Here is an 18,320-nt window from a genome sequence, read left to right on the forward strand (position 1 = left end):
CTTCCCTTGAACAAGGCAGTTAACCAAATGTTCCTAGGCTGAATTTGTTCTTAACTGACTTGCCTAGATAAAGATAACATTTGTATTTATTTTTTATTTTGAATGTGCATAAAATACACAAACTTAATTTCTAAATATTTTCCTTATATATTCCAATGTATAATTAAGTGTGTGTTTTGTTGTGTACTCCAGATCTAGGATCTTAATTTGAGCCAGTTTGTTATAGCAGGAAAATAATCCTACGGCAACAGGAAATGTGAATTATTATGTGGATTAAAATGAATGGACATTTTTGTAGAGGGTTGATAGAGTTTTCACAAGGGAAAATCAAGTCTGAAATTTCAAAACTGCAGAAGACTTTGTAAACTTCAAATACACTACACGTTTTACATTTCCTGCATTGCAGGTAAGCTCTCTTTTCACAGGGTGATCAAATGAAGATCCTACAGCTGTATGTGCCATCTCCTTTTTCTCTCTCTTCTCCCTGATAGGTGGGTTAAACTTTGAATAGCTCAGCAGAAAACAACCCATCTCCTGAGCCTGCCTCTGACTGCTTTCTTTCCCCCGACACATGCTATGGGGCCACTCACAAGCACCATCCCACCCCTCAATTCCCAGACCTGAATGGGGACCCAGGGGCCATGCTAATAAATCAAATCAAATCAAATCAAATTTTATTTGTCACATACAAATAGAAATAGTACAAATAGTCACATACAAATAGTTAGCAATGGCAGGAATAGCATGCAAAGTAGTCTGCTCTCCCTGTGGGCAGGACGTGAGTTCAAGGACCACATTCTCAAACAGTATTTGTCATATGATTACGTTCTGCTGCCATATCATAATAGGCTTCTTCTTCATTCCTCCTGTTTCATTTTCCATCTTTCTGAATGGACTGAAAAAAAGCATATTTTTTGTGTGGTTATATATTTTTTATGAACAAAACAGAACATACAACACCATTTATTGTTCACTCCTGCATCAATGTTCAGGAGGGTTAATAATGTTTCTCATATAATTGGCACCATGTTTAATGGCATGGCCCATTCTAATGAGGAATCTAATGAGGAATGTGGAAGCAGCGTTTATGTGGGGGACCTCCCTTCTGAGTAAAGGGACCCATTTATTTTCTTCTGATCTGTCCTTCTCCCTGTTTATTGGAAGCACATGGCATCTCACTTTCCCTTTCCTTCCATTGACCAGCCTCTTTATGGTCAGGGTGACATTGAGAGTCTTTATCTTGGTAAAATGGGAGAGGAAGCACATGGTGAATGTAATTGCAACACAAATCATCCTCCTTCCACTGTGGGCCAAAAGGTGCTGCTGGGTTAGGGGAGGGGCCTAATGAGAGAGGGGAGGGGCAATGAAGTGAAAAAACATTCATGTTAATTTAATCTCAAGCATGTATATAAACTAGTTGATATGTTGGTTGATATAACTGATTTTATAAATGTTTTAACATTCACTTCACAAAATCTTTTGACTGAAAGAGATTGATTGTAAAAAAATGTGCAAATGCAACATCGTCATAAGATGACAAATACAAAATGCAAATAGGCGAAATGTATGATATGAAATTGTGCTTGTGGCACAGTTCTGCTGGTGTTTCCACAGAACAGCCTGTATAGGTTGGGGTCCTGTGTGGCTCAGTTGGTAGCGCATGTTGTTTGCAATGCCAGGGTTGTGGGTTTGATTCCCATTGGGGTCCACCATAGAACTCTATGCACACAGTATTGTAAATTGCTCAGAACATCTGCTAAAATGTAGCTTGGGAATGTTGAACAAAGTATTAATGTGGTGGCATAGACACATGGTGATTCTTATATTTGGGATACAACATTTAGAGTGTGTATTGGTTGAACTCCCAAAGTTGTGCATAATTCTGGTGTGTGGTGACGGAAAACAATGCTACCACAATATAGCCGGCTTCACCCCAAAATAGTTTCCTTTCCCCTGCCACACATATGTAAACACATGCTATAGGGCCCCTCACACATACCATCCCACCCTCTAGGAATCTCTACTTATCAGACGTAAAGTGAAATCTGTCCTTGCTATCAAATGAGCATCTGAACTTTTGTCCAAACTGCACCATATTTGTGCTGAGTTAGACAGTGGGCTGCCATTAGACCACACACTTCACGTGATACTTCCTACCATGAAATCTACCACTGTCTGCACAGCAGGAATAATCACTAAGCTCAGGGTCCTGGGTCTGAACCCCTACCTTTGCAACTGGGTCCTGGACTTCCAGACAGAACAACGCCAAGTGGTGAAGACAACACTTCCACCACGCTGATCCTCACCCCCACAGGGGTGCGTCCTCAGCCCCTTCCTGTACTCTCTGTTCACCCATCACTGTGTGGCCACGCACATCTCCAACTCAATCATCAAGTTTGCTGACGACAACAGTGGTAGGCCTGATTACAAACAGTGACGAGACAGACTACATGGAGGAAGTGAGAGCTCTGGTGGAGTGGTGCCAGGAAAATAACCTCTCCCTCAATGTCAACAAAACGAAGGAGCTGATCGTGGACTACAGGAGACAGCAGAGAGAGCACGACGGGCCGTCCACATCGACGGGCCGCACTGAAGAGGGTCAAAAGCTCAAGTTCCTCGGTGTGCACATCACTGATGACCTGAAATCATCCCTTTTACACAGACAGTTGGTGAAGAAGGCGCAGCACCGCCTCAAACCTCAGGAGGCTGAAGAAATCGGCTTGGCCCCTACAAACCTCTACAGAGGCACTGTTGAAAGCAACCTGTCGAGTTGTAAATCAAATTCTACTGGTCACATATTTAGCATATGTTATTACGGGTGTAGTGAAATGCTTGTGTTCCTAGCTCCAACAGGGGAGTAATATCTAACAATTCACAACAATTCAAACCAATACACACACACATCTAAAGTGAAAGAATGGAGTTAAGAAATATATAAATATCAGGATGAGCAATGTCAGATCAGGACAATCAATGTCGGAGTGGCATTGACTAAAATACAGTAGAATAGAATACAGTATATACAGTGGGGCAAAAAAGTATTTAGTCAGCCACCAATTGTGCAAGTTCTCCCACTTAAAAAGATGAGAGAGGCCTGTAATTTTCATCATAGGTACACTTCAACTATGACAGACAAAATGAGAAAAAAAAATCCAGAAAATCACATTGTAGGATTTTTAATGAATTTATTTGCAAATTATGGTGGAAAATAAGGATTTGGTCAATAACAAAAGTTTATCTCAATACTTTGGCCCATTCCTCCATGCAGATCTCCTCTAGAGTAGTGATGTTTTGGGGCTGTTGCAGGGCAACAGGGACTTTCACCTCCCTCCAAAGATTTTCTATGGGGTTGAGATCTGGAGACTGGCTAGGCCACTCCAGGACCTTGAAATGGTTCTTACGAAGCCACTCCTTCTTTGCCCGGGCGGTGTGTTTGGGATCATTGTCATGCTGAAAGACCCAGCCACGTTTCATCTTCAATGCCCTTGCTGATGGAAGGAGGTTTTTACTCAAAATCTCACGATACATGGCCCCATTCATTCTTTCCTTTACACGGATCAGTCGTCCTGGTCCCTTTGCAGAAAAACAGCCCCAAAGCATGATGTTTCCACCCCCATGCTTCACAGTATGTATGGTGTTCTTTGGATGCAACTCAGCATTCTTTGTCCTCCAAACACGACGAGTTGAGTTTTTACCAAAAAGTTATATTTTGGTTTCATCTGACCATATGACATTCTCCCAATCTTCTTCTGGATCATCCAAATGCTCTCTAGCAAACTTCAGACGGGCCTGGACATGTACTGGCTTAAGCAGGAGGACACGTCTGGCACTGCAGGATTTGAGTCCCTGGCGGCTTACTGTGTTACTGATGGTAGGCTTTGTTACTTTGGTCCCAGCTCTCTGCAGGTCATTCACCTTGTCCCCCCGTGTGGTTCTGGGATTTTTGCTCACCGTTCTTGTGATCATTTTGACCCCACGGGGTGAGATCTTGCGTGGAGCCCCAGATCGAGGGAGATTATCAGTGGTCTTGTATGTCTTCCATTTCCTAATAATTGCTCCCACAGTTGATTTCTTCAAACCAAGCTGCTTACCTATTGCAGATTCAGTCTTCCCAGCCTGGTGCATGTCTACAATTTTGTTTCTGGTGTCCTTTGACAGCTCTTTGGTCTTGGCCATAGTGGAGTTTGGAGTGTGACTGTTTGAGGTTGTGGACAGGTGTCTTTTATACTGATAACAAGTTCAAACAGGTGCCATTAATACAGGTAATGAGTGGAGGACAGAGGAGCCTCTTAAAGAAGAAGTTACAGGTCTGTGAGAGCCAGAAATCTTGCTTGTTTGTAGGTGACCAAATACATATTTTCCACCATAATTTGCAAATAAATTCATTAAAAATCCTACAATATGATTTTCTGGATTTTCTGGATTTTCTGATTTTCTGGATTTAAACATTATTAAAGTGACTAGTGTTCCATTATTAAAGTGACCGGTGATTCCGTGTCTATGTATATAGGGCAGCAGGCTCTAAGGTGCAGGTTTGAGTAACTGGGTGGTAGCCGGCTAGTGATGGCTATTTAACAGTCTGATGGCCTTGAGATAAAAGCTGTTTTTCAGTCTCTCAGTCCAAGCTTTGATGCACCTGTACTGACCTCGCCTTCTGGATGGTAGCGGGGTGAACAGGCCGTGGCTTGGGTGGTTGATGTCCTTGATGATCTTTTTGGTCTTCCTGTGACATTGGGTGCTGTAAGTGTCCTGGAGAAAAGACAGTGTGCCCCCGGTGATGCATTGGGCAGACCGCACAACCCTCTGGAGAGCCCTGCGGTTGCGGGCAGTGCAGTTATCGTACCAGGCGGGTGATACAGCCTGACAGGATTCTCTCAACTGTGCATCTGTAAAAGTTTGTGAGGGTTGCCGCATGGTGCGGCAATTGCACCGTCTGCAACTTCAGGGCTCTCCAGAGGGTAGTGCAGTCAGCCCAACACATAATCAGGGGCACACTGCCTGCCCTCCAGGACATCTGAAGCACCCAGTGTCACAGGAAGGCCAAGACAATCATCAAGGACCTCAGCCACTCAAGCCACGGCCTGTTCATTCCGCTACCTTCTAGAAGGAGGAGACAGTACAGGTGATGAGAGACTGATAAACAGCTTCTATATCAGACGGTTAAACAGTCACCACTAGCTGACCTCCGCCCAATACCCTGCCCTAAAAGGCAGGTGGCAACCCTCGTTCAGGAAAATGAAACATAAGTGCACTCAGGCTATCTGGAAGGCCAAAGTTAGTTACTTTAAGGAGCAGGTCTCTCTCTGTGGGTCTAACCCTGGTTTAGAGTTTTGGAAAATGGTTAAAGACCTGAAGAATAAACCTTCCTCCTCACAGCTGCCCTTGTCCCTTAATGTTGATGATGTGGTTGTTACTGACAAGAAGCCCATGGCTGAGCTCTTTAACCACCACTTCATTAAGTCAGGATTCCTATTTGACTCAGCCATGCCTCCTTGCCCATCCAACATTTCATCATCTCCCACCCCTTCTAATGCGTCTATCCCCGATGCTTCTCCCTCTTTTTCCCCTGCCCTGCTACAAAGTTTCTCCCTGCAGGCAGTCACTGAGTCCGAGGTGCTAAAGGAGCTCCATAAACTTGACCCCCAAAAAACATCTGGGTCAGATGGTTAAGAGCCTTTCTTCTTTAAGGTTGCTGCCACTATCATCGCAAAGCCTATCTCCAACCGTTTTAACCCGTCTCTCCTTTCTGGGGAGGTTGCCATTGCTTGGAAGGCAGCCACAGTTAGTCCTTTATTTAAAGGGGGAGATCAAGCTGTTGTATCCTAACTGTTATAGGCCTATTTCTATGTTGCCCTGTTTATCAAAAGTGTTGGAAAAACATGTCAATAATCAACTGACTGGCTTTATTGATGTCTATAGTATTCTCTCGGGTATGCAATCTGGTTTCCGCTCGGGTTATGGATGTGTCACTGCAACCTTAAAGGTCCTCAATGATGTCATCATTGCCCTTGATTCTAAGGAATATTGTCCTGCTATTTTTATTGACTTGGCCAAAGCTTTTGATACGGTAGACCATTCCATTCTTGTACGCCGGCTAAGGAGTATTTGTGTCTCTGAGGGGACTTTGGCCTGGTTTGCTAACTACCTCTATCAAAGAGTGCAGTGTATAAAGTCAGAAAATCTGCTGTCTCAGCCACTGCCTGTCACAAGGGAGTAGCCCAAGGCTCAATCCTATGCCCCACAATCTTCTCAATTTACATCAACAACATAGCTCAGGCAGTAGGAAGCTCTCTCATCCATTTATATGCAGATGATACAGTCTTATACTCAGCTGGCCCCACCCCACATTTTGTGTTAAATGCTCTACAACAAAGTTTTCTTCGCATCCAACACGCTTTCTCTACCCTTAACCTTGTTCTGAACACCTCCAAAACAAAGGCCATGTGGTTTGGTAATGTTAGTCATTGTTACTAGCCAGCTACCACTCGATACTTTACCCTGCACCTTAAATACTGCTTTGCCCTATGTACTGTACATAGAGTCAATGAACACTGATCACTTTAATAATGTTTGCATACTGTTTTACCTACTTTATATGTATATACTGTATTCTAGTCATGGTTCATTATATTTAACTACTGCTGCACACACCTTTTCTATTAATTTACTGTACTGTCAATACTGTCTGTACACACCATTATAAATATACAGTGCATTCAGAAAGTATTCAGACCCCTTTACTTTTTCCACATTTTGTTAGGTTACAGCCTTATTCTAAAATTGATTACATAGTTTTTTCCCCTGATCAATCTATTTCACAATATCCCATAATGACAAAGCAAAAAAAGGTATTTTACAGCCTTGAGTTTTCTTGGGTACGACGCTACAAGCTTGGCACACTTGAATTTGGGGAGTTTCTCCCATTCTTCTCTGCAGATCCACCCAAGCTCTCTCAAGCTATTTTCAGGTCTCTCCAGAGATGTTTGACTAGGTTCAAGTCTGCGCTCTGGCTGGGCCACTCAAGGACATTCAGAGACTTGTCCCGAATCCACTCCTGCATTGTCTTGCCTGTGTGCTTAGGGTTGTTGTACTGTTGAAAGGGGAACGTTCGCCCCAATCTGAGGCCCTGAGTGCTCTGGAGCAGGTTTTCATCTCTCTGTACTTTGCTCCATTCATATTTCACCAGACCCTGACTAGTCTACCAGTCCCTGCCGCTGAAAAACATCCCCACAGCATGATGCTGCCACCACCATGCTTCACCGTAGGGATGGTGCCAGGTTTCCTCCAGACGTGACACTTGGCATTCAGGCCAAAGAGTTCAATCTTGCTTTCATCATACAAAAGAAACTTGATCCACATGTTCTGAGAGTCTTTTAGGTGGACTGTCGTGCCTTTTACTGAGGAGTGGCTTCTGTCTGGCCACTCTACCATAAAGTGCTGATTGAAGGAGTGCTGCAGAGATGGTTGCCCTTCTGGAAGGTTCTCCCATATAATATTTGCAACTGTTGTCACAGGAACATCAAGCTGCTTGGAGATGGTCTTGTAGCCTTTACCTTTACCATGCTTGTCTATTATTTTCTTTCTGATCTCCTCAGACAAATCTCTCCTTTGCTTTCTATGGTCCATGTTCAGTGTGGTGCACACAATGATACCAAACAGCACAGTGACTACTTTACTCTGGTCCATGTTCTGTGTGGTGACCACAATGATACCAAACAGCACACTGACTACTTTACTCTGGTCCATGTTCAGTGTGATGCACACAATGATACCAAACAGCTCAGTGACTACTTTACTCTGGTCCATGTTCAGTGTGGTGCACACAATGATACCAAACAGCACACTGACTACTTTACTCTGGTCCATGTTCAGTGTGGTGCACACAATGATACCAAACAGCACAGTGACTACTTTACTCTGTTCCATGTTCAGTGTGGTGACCACAATGATACCAAACAGCACACTGACTACTTTACTCTGGTCCATGTTCAGTGTGGTGACCACAATGATACCAAACAGCACACTGACTACTTTACTCTGGTCCATGTTCAGTGTGGTGCACACAATGATACCAAACAGCAGTGACTACTTTACTCTGGTCCATGTTCAGTGTGGTGCACACAATGATACCAAACAGCACAGTGACTACTTTACTCTGTTCCATGTTCAGTGTGGTGACCACAATGATACCAAACAGCACACTGACTACTTTACTCTGGTCCATGTTCAGTGTGATGCACACAATGATACCAAACAGCACAGTGACTACTTTACTCTGGTCCATGTTCAGTGTGGTGACCACAATGATACCAAACAGCACAGTGACTACTTTACTCTGGTCCATGTTCAGTGTGGTGCACACAATGATACCAAACAGCACACTGACTACTTTACTCTGGTCCATGTTCAGTGTGGTGCACACAATGATACCAAACAGCTCAGTGACTACTTTACTCTGGTCCATGTTCAGTGTGATGCACACAATGATACCAAACAGCACAATGACTACTTTTCTCCATTTAAATAGGCTGAATGACTGATCACAAGATTGGAGACGTGTGATACTACTTAAAGAAACTAATTGGTTTGAAATATCACTATAATCCAATTATTTCTTATCTTTCCTAAGGGGAACCAACAAATGTGTCCAGGGCCATTTTAGAATATCTTTGTAGAATAAGCAATAATTAATCTCTTTTCACAACTTCTTTGCTTTATTCTATGACATACCAAAGGCATGCAAATACATGATAAAATAGCTTTTAATTTCATCACATTTCAGGAGGAATTAAGCATTATTTCAATGAGCTGTAAGGGTACCAACAAATTTGAGCATCTCTGTGTTTATATTCTGGACTCTGATGTTGCTCGTTCTGATATTTCTTTATTTTTTACTTTTGTGAGTATTTTTTTGTATTGGTTTCTAGGTATTATTACTGCACTGTTAGTGCATTTTGCTGCACCTGTGATAACATCTGCAAATCTGTGTACGCGACCAATAAACTTTGATTTGATTTAAATAAATGCGGTTTGGAAAAAAGTTGGATTCAGATGTTTGTTTGATCACATTTCACTTTATGTCTGATAAATAGAGTTCCTAGAGATTATACATATGCCTTAGTTGACAATCAACTACATTTGGGATATTGTGGTAGTGTTATTTTCCGTCGACACCCACCAGAACGACGCACAACTCAGGGAGTCCAACCAATACACAGACTCCTGACGTTGTGTCCCAAAGCTAGGCTATTTTACTCTACTGCACCTTGCACACTGACTGCTCTGGCCAACTGTAAGTCGTACATTAGTCACTGTCACTTGGAACCTGAGTTGCAAAAATCTGCCTTCTTCTATGTCGCAGTAACCTTTACACTGTACCTCCTCAACTCCCTTCCTCCACCATGCCGACACTGTGTTACAGGCACTGATCCAACACAGCTATCCACAAATCTTAAAGAGCCACTGAACATGCCAATTGGCTCGTTTCATGAGAATATTTTTATTTCAGTCTTGGAGGTGTGTTTCCTGACCAATTCTGCATTTGGTTAATGATGTTTGTCCCCCATGAGACACTGTAGATGCGGAAGTCCATTTCACTACCTCAAAATCCTCAGAATGAATGTAAGATAACTAAAAAAATCTGTAATTCATCCCAGGATGTTTTAGTTGCACAGTTTTACATCTAACTAAGGTGTCGGGTGCAGTATTTCTCAAGTAAAAAAATGTGCGACGTGTTATCTTATGTAAACAAAGTCGCAGCTGGTCTGTCTCACTGTCCATGCTATTCCAATGACATAGAGCAATCACAGCAGCTGTTCACCTCATGTTAGTGGGCAAATGGACATCTTCAAATCAAAACCCAACCTTAATTTACCTGTTGTGAAGCACGAATGTTCCAAACTCTGTTTTAGACCAGACTGACTTCATGACCAAAATGATCCTATTTACACTTTGTAGTACATTTTGACAATAGAATAGCTGTTTCTGGCTCATATCGATGTCACATAGGCCATTTTCAAAAGGATTTTCAAAGGCAAGTCGCTCTTTAAGTGCTACTTAACATGGATAGGTTGCCTAACACCTAATCTAAACAGAATATAAGTTTAAGCCTCAATGCCAATAACTTATGTGTAGTTTTCCTTCCATTCTCAATATGTCATGATGCCCTCTTGTGCGCAGCCTTCCATAAACAAAGGCCATTGATTAAACAAAGATGTGGGAGAGCCAGAGTAGTCCCAACCCATGTTTACATTCTGGCGGCTTGACGTCAGCACAGGTAAACAGCCTGGCGTATACACACGGACATAAGGAAGAACCGTGTTTACTTTCCTGTACAAAGAAAATTATGGCACTTACCATATATTACGAGAGAGAGAGAGAGAGAGAGACAGTTTAGAGACAGAGTATATACAGTAGCAGTCAAAAGTTTGGACAAACCTACTCTTTCAAGGGTTTTTCTTAATTTGTACTATTTTCTACAATGTAGAATAATAGTGTAGACATCAACACTATGAAATAACACATGGAATCATGAAGTAATCAAAGAAAGTGTTACACAAACAAAATTATATTTTATTTTTGAGATTCTTCCAATTAGCCACCCTTTGCCTTGATGACAGCTTTGCACACTCTTGGCATTCTATCAACCAGCTTCATGAGGTAGTCACCTGGAATACATTTCAATTAACAGGTGTGCCTTTTAAAAAGTTAATTTGTAGAATTTTTTTCCTTCTTAATGCGTTTGAGCCAATCAGTTGTGTTGTGACAAGGTAGCGGTGGTATACAGAAGATAGCCCTATTTAGCAAAAGACCAAGTCCATATTATGGCAAGAAAGCTAAACTCAGATAAGCAAAGAGAAACGACAGTCCATCATTACTTTAAGACATAAAGGTCAGTCAATCCAGAAAATTTCAAGAAATTTGAACTTTTCTTCAAGTGCAATCGCAAAAACCATCAAGCGCTATGACAAAACTGGCTCTCATGAAGACTGCCACAGGAAAGGAAGACCCAGAGTTACCTCTGCTGCAGAGGATATGTTTATTAGTGTCACGCCCTGGTCTTAGTATTTTGTGTTTATTTTCATTTATTTGGTCAGGCCAGGGTGTGGCATGGGTTTTTGTATGTGGTGTGTTGGGATTGTAGCTTAGTGGGGTGTTCTAGTGAAGTCTATGGCTGTCTGAAGTGGTTCTCAATCAGAGGCAGGTGTTTATCGTTGTCTCTGATTGGGAACCATATTTAGGCAGCCATATTCTTTGGGTGTTTCGTGGGTGATTGTCCTTAGTATCATGATGTCCTTGGTCTGTGTTAGTTTACACAAGTATAGGCTGTTTCGGTTTTCGTTACGTTCATTACGTTTATTGTTTTGGTAGTGTTTGTGTTTAGTGTGTTTTTTCATTAAACATGAATCGTAATCTACACGCCGCATTTTGGTCCGACTCTCCTTCTACCGAAGAAAGCCGTTACAATTAGAGTTACCAGTCTCAGAAATTGCAGCCCAAATAAATGCTTCATAGAGTTCAAGTAACAGACACATCAACTGTTCAGAGGAGACTGCGTGAATCAGGCCTTCATGGTCGAATTGCTGCAAAGAAACCACTACTAAAGGACACCAATAAGAAAAATAGATTTTCTTGAGCCAAGAAACATTAGCAATGGACATTAGACTGGTGTAAATCTGTTCTTTGGTCTGATGAGTCCAAATTTCAGATTTTTGTTTCCAACCGCTGTGTCTTTGTGAGACGCAGATTAGGTGAACGGATGATCTCTGTATGTGTGGTTCCCACAGTGAAGCACGGAGGAGGAGGTGTGATGGTGTTAGGGTGCTTTGCTTATGAGACTGTCAGTGATTTATTTAGAATTCAAGGCACACTTAACCACCATGGCCTCCACAGCATTCTGCAGCGATACGCTATCCCATCTGATTTGCGCTTAGTGGGACTATCATTTGTTTTTCAACAAGACAATGACCCAACACACCTCCAGGCTGTGTAAGGGCTATTTGACCAAGAAGGAGAGTGATGGAGTGCTGCATCAGATGACCTGGCCTCCACAATCACCCGATCTCAAACCAATTGAGATGGTTTGGGATGAGTTGGGCCGCAGAGTGAAGTAAAAGCAGCCAAGAGGTGCTCAGCATATGTGGGAACTCCTTCAAGACTGTTGGAAAAGCATTCCAGGTGAAACTGATTGATTGCAAAGCTGTCATCAAGGCAAAGGGTGGTATAAAGGGACAAATTCACAATGGCACCGAAGGAGATGGCCAACGTTTTACCAGTTGTGCTATTGTGTATGTTTTTTCGCGTTATTTGTAACTTATTTTGTACATAATTTTTCTGCCACCGTGTCTTATGACCGAAAATATCTTCTTGATATCAGGGCAGCGATTACTCATCCCGTACTGAATGAATTCTTCTCCTTCAACGAGTCAGATGGGAAGGATTTACACCAGACACCCGACAAGGCCCTCATCCCCATCATTCGCAGGAGGAAAAGAAGGATGGATATATTGTGGACAACGGTCCGGGTGTCTTGTAAGGATCAGTCACCGAGAGGGAAATCTAACTTTAGCATCGGTCCTATTAGCCAATTTACAATCTATCGATTAATAAAATAGACAAACTATGAGCACGTACAGTATATCCTACCAACGGGACATTAAAAACTGTAATATATTATGTTCCACAGAGTCGTGGCTGATCGACGACATGATTAACATAAAGCTGGCGGGTTTTAAGCTTTTTGGCAGGATAGAACAGTGGCCTCTGGTAAGACAAGGGGAGGCGGCCTATGCATATTTGTAAACAATAGCTGGTGCATGAAATCTAAAGAAGTCTCGAGGGTTTGCTCGCCTGAGGTAGAGTATCTCATGATAAGCTGTAGACCACACTATTTACCAAGAGAGTTTATCTCTATATTGTTCGTAGCTGTCTATATACCACCACAGATCGATGCTGGCACTAAGACCGCTATCAATGAGCTGTATACGATCATAAGCAAACAGGAAAACGCTCATCCAGAGGCGGCTCTCCTAGTGGCCGGGGACTTTATTGCAGGAAAACTAGAATCGGTTTTACCTAATTTCTATCAGCATGTTAAATGTGCAATCAGAGGGAAAAAACTCTAGAACATATTTACTCGGTCAATAAGAAAGTGGTCAGATGAAGCAGATGCTAAGCTACAGGACTGTTTTGCTAGCACCGGCTGGAATATGTTCCGGATTCTTCTGGTGGTATTGAGGAGTACACCATCGATGACGTTGTCCCCAAAGTGACCGTAGGTACATACCCCAACCAGAAGCCATGGATTACAGGCTACATCCGCACTGAGCTAAAGGGTAGAGCTATCACTTTCAAGGAGTGGTACTCTAAGCCGGAAGCCTATACGAAATCCCGCTATTCCCTCTAACGAACCATCAAATAATCGTCAATACAAGACTAAGATTGAATCGTACTACTCTGGCTCCGATGCTCATTGGTTGTGGCAGGGCTTGCAAACTATCATATACAACAAAGGGAAGCACAGCCACAAGCTGCCCAGTGACATGAACCTACCAGACAAGATAAATTACTTCTATGCTCGATTCGAGGCAAGTAACACTGAAGCATGCATGAGAGCACCAGCCGTTCCATACGACTTTGTGATCACGCTCTCCATAGGTGATGTGAGTTAGACCTTTAAACAGGTAAACATTCACAAGGCCGCAGGGCCAGAAGGATTACCAGGACATGTACTCTGAGCATGCGCTGACCAACTGGCAAGTGTCTTCACTGACATTTTCAACCTGTCCCTGACTGAGTCTGTACTACCAACATGTTTCAAGCAGACCACAGCAGACCATAGCCCTTGTGCCAAAGAACACTAAGGTAACCTGCCTTAATGACTTCCGAACCGCAGCACTCACGTTTGTAGCCATGAAGTGTTTTGAAAGGCTGGTCATGGCTCACATCAACACCATTATCCCATAAACCCTAGACCCACTCCAATTGGCATAATGCCCAACAAATCCATAGGTGATGCAATCTCTATTGCACTCAACACTATCCTTTCCCAACTGGACAAAAGGAACACCTATGTGAGCATGCTATTCATCAACTACAGCTCAGCGTTCAACACCACAGTGCCCTCAAAGCTCATCACTAAGCTAAGGACCCTGGGACTAAACACCTCCATCTGCAACTGGATCCTGGACTTCCTGACGGGCAACCCCGAGGTGGTAAGGGTAGGGAACAAAACATCCGCCACAGTGTTCTTCAACACGGGGGCCCCTCAGGGGTAAATGCTCAGTCCCCTCCTGTTCTTCCTGTTCACTCATGACTGCAAAACCGTCATCAAGTTTGCCGACGATACAACAGTGATCACATTCAACGATGAGACAGGAAGGGAGGAAGTCAGGGAGGAAGGGAGGAAGGGAGGAAGGGAGGAAGTCAGAGACCTGGTCGTGTGCTTATTTTACTTCTGCTGTTTAATTATTTCTATTTTCTATTTAACACTTATAAAACATTTTTTGTGACATGTGACAAATAACATTTGATTTGATTTGGCTACTTTGAAGAATCTAAAATCTATTTTGATTTGTTTAAAATGTTTTTGGTTACCACATGATTCTATATGTGTTATTTCATAGTTTTGAAAATCTTCGCCATTATTTAGAAAATAGTAAAAATAAAGAAAAACCCTTAAATGAGTAGGTGTGTCCAAACTTTTGACTGGTACTATATATACAGTGGGGCAAAAAAATTCATTAAAAATCCTACAATGTGATTTTCTGGATTTCTTTCCTCATTTTGTCTGCCATAGTTGAAGTGTACCTATGATGAAAATTACAGGCCTCTCTCATCTTTTTAAGTGGGAGAACTTGCACAATTGGTGGCTGACTAAATACTTTTTTGCCCCACTGTATATACAGTATATATATATATATATATATATATATATATATATATATATATAGAGAGAGAACAAGAAGTTATTATGTGAGTGTATGAGAACGTAAAAGAGATCAAGTTAGTAGGCCAGTGCTGTCAGCCCAGGCTGAGCTGGAAACCTGAGCCATGATCAGACGTCAATGGCTGACACAGGAGATTCCCATTTGGCTCTGGCAGCTTTCTTAATCATCCCCCATTTCCAGTCTCTCTCTCTCTCTCTCTCTCTCTCTCTCTCTCTCTCTCTCTCTCTCTCTCTCTCTCTCTCTCTCTCTCTCTCTCTCTCTCTCTCTCTCTCTCTCTCTCTCTCTCTCTCTCTCTCTCTCTCTCTCTCTCTCTCTCTCTCTCTCTCTCTCTCTCTCTCTCTCAATATCCTCAGATCATTCATCCTGATCACGAAGAGGGCTGTGCATTGATAGAGAATATTTCTACTGGCCACTTTAGCGCCCCTTTAACGTCTAAAGGATACGCTATTATTCAAAATGGCAGTTGTGGCATGTTAAATTTTTTGAAGGATTGGAATCACTGTATGTTGTAGTAGCACCATACTGTCAATGCGTGTAGCATAAGAATCGTGCCAAAGAACATGGCTGATGTTTTACATTCTCCCAACCATTTGTGCTATTTTGTATATTTTTTTTGCATTTCGTGTAACTTATTTTAAAACTTATTGTGGACATAACGTTGCTGCTACGGTCTCTTATGACCAAAAACAACTTCTGGACATCAGAACTGCGATTACTCACCGTGGACTGGAAGAAACTTTTTATTTTAATGAGTTCGGCGAGAAGGATATCCCGCTTTCACTGGAACAGGCCCAGATCAAGGCCTTTAGTTTGAAGAAAAGATGCAGGAAAAGAGGCTGCAGATTGGGCAGTCTTCTGAGAATCTGTAGGCGAGCGAGTAAACTCCCACTGCCCTCTGTTATGTGCAAACATTGGCAAATAATATTGATGACCTACGATTAAGATTATCCTACAGACGGGACATCAAAAACTGTAACATCTTATGTTTCACCGAGATGTGGCTAAAACGACAATGCGGACAATTTATAGATAGTGGGATTTTCCATGCACCGGCAGAACAGATACGCTACCTCTGGTAAGACAAGGGGTGGGGGTGTGTGTCTTTTTGTCAATAACAGCTGGTGCGTGATGTCTAATATTAAAGAAGTCTCAAGATATTGCTCGCCTGAGGTAGAGTACCTTATGATAAGCTGTAGACCACACTATCTACCAAGAGAGTTCTCATCTATATTATTCGTATCCATTTATTTACCACCACAGAACAAAGCTGGCACTACGACCGCTCTCTACCAACTCTATAAGGCTATAAGCAAAGAAGAAAATGCTCACCCAGAAGCGGCGCTCCTAATGGCCGGGGACTTCAATGCAGGCAAATCTAAATCAGTTTTACCAAATTTTTACCAGCATGTCACATGTGTAACCAGAGAAAAAAAATCCTAAACTATCTTTACTCCACAAACAGAGATGCATACAAAGCTCTCTCCCGCCCTCCATTTGGCAGATCTGACCATAATTCTATCCTCCTGATTCCTGCTTACAAGCAAAAATTAAAGCAGGGAGCACCAGTGACTCGCTCAATACAAAAGTGGTCAGATGACGCGGATGCTACACTACAGGACTGTTTTGCTAGCACAGACTGGAAAATGTTCCGGGATTCATCCAATGGCATTGAGGAGTACACCACCTTAGTCATCGGCTTCATCAATAAGTGCATCGACGACGTCGTCCCCACAGTGACTACACATACATATCCCAAACAGAAGCCATGGATTACAGACAACATCCGCATCGAGCTAAAGGCTAGAGCTTTCAAGGAGCGGGAGACTAATCCGGACACTTTTAAGAAATCCCGCTATGCCCTCAGATGAACCATCAAACAAGCAAAGCATCAATACAGGATTAAGATTGAATCCAACTACACCGGCTCTGACGCTCGTAGGATGTGGCAGGGCTTGAAAACTATTACGGACTACAAAGGGAAACCCAGGCGCGACCTGCCCATTGACGCGAGCCTACCAGACGAGCTAAATGCCATTTATGCTCACTTCAAGGCAAGAAACACTGAAGCATGCACGAGAGCACCAGCTGTTCTGGATGACTGTGAGAACTCTCTCGGTAGCCAATGTGAACAAAACCTTAAACAGGTCAACATTCACAAAGCCGCTGGGCCAGAAGAATTACCAGGACGTGCACTCAAAGCATTTCAACCTCTCCCTGACCAAGTCTGTAATACCTACATGTTTCAAGCAGACCCCCATAGTCCCTGTGCCCAAGGAAGCAAAGGTAACCTAACTAAATGATTACCGCCCCGTGGCACTCATGTCGGTAGCCATGAAGTGCTTTGAAAGGCTGGTCATGGCTCACATCAACAGCATCCTCCCGGACACCCTATACCCACTCTAATTCGCATACCACTCCAACAGATCCACAGATGACGCAATCTCAATCACACTCCACACTGCCCTTTCTCACCTGGACAAAAGGAACACCCACAGTTGAAGTCGAAAGTTACCATACACTTCGGTTGGAGTCATTAAAACTAATTTCTCAACCACTCCACAAATGTCTTGTTAACAAACTATAGTTTTGGCAAGTCAGTTAGGACATCTACTTTTTCCAACAACTGTTTACAGACAGATTATGTATCACAATTCCAGTGGGTCAGAAGTTTACACACACTAAGTTGACTGTGCCTTTAAACAGCTTGGAAAATACCAGTAAATGATGGCATGGCTTTAGAAGCTTCTGGTAGGCTAGTTGACATCGTTTGAGTCAATTGGAGGTGTACCTGTGGATGTGTTTCAAGGCCTACCTTCAAACTCAGTGCCTCTTTGCTTGACATCATGGGAAAATCCAAAGAAATCAGTCAAGACCTCCAGAAAAAATTTTTAGACCTCCACAAGTCTGGTTCATCCTTGGGAGCAATTTCCAAATGCCTGAAGGCCGTACCACATTCATTTGTACAAACAATAGTAAGCAAGAATAAACACCATGGGACCATGCAGCCGTCATACTTCTCAGGAAGGAGATGCGTTTTGTCTCTTAGAGATGAACATACTTTGTTGCGAAAAGTGCAAATCAATCCCAGAACAACAGCAAAGGACCTTGTGAAGATGCTGGAGGAAACAGGCACAAAAGTATCTATATCCACAGTAAAACGAGTCCTATATCGACAGCAAGGAAGAAGCCACTGCTCTAAAACTGCCATAAAAAAGCCAGACTACGGTTTGCAACTGCACATGAGAACAAAGATCGTACTTTGTGGAGAAATGTCCTCTGGTCTGATGAAACAAAAATGGAACAGTTTGGCCATAATGACCATCGTTATGTTTGGAGGAAAAAGGGGGAGGCTTGAACGCCGAACAACACCAT

This window comes from Oncorhynchus clarkii, chromosome 9 (assembly GCF_045791955.1).
Source record: "Oncorhynchus clarkii lewisi isolate Uvic-CL-2024 chromosome 9, UVic_Ocla_1.0, whole genome shotgun sequence".
NCBI lineage: Eukaryota > Metazoa > Chordata > Actinopteri > Salmoniformes > Salmonidae > Oncorhynchus > Oncorhynchus clarkii.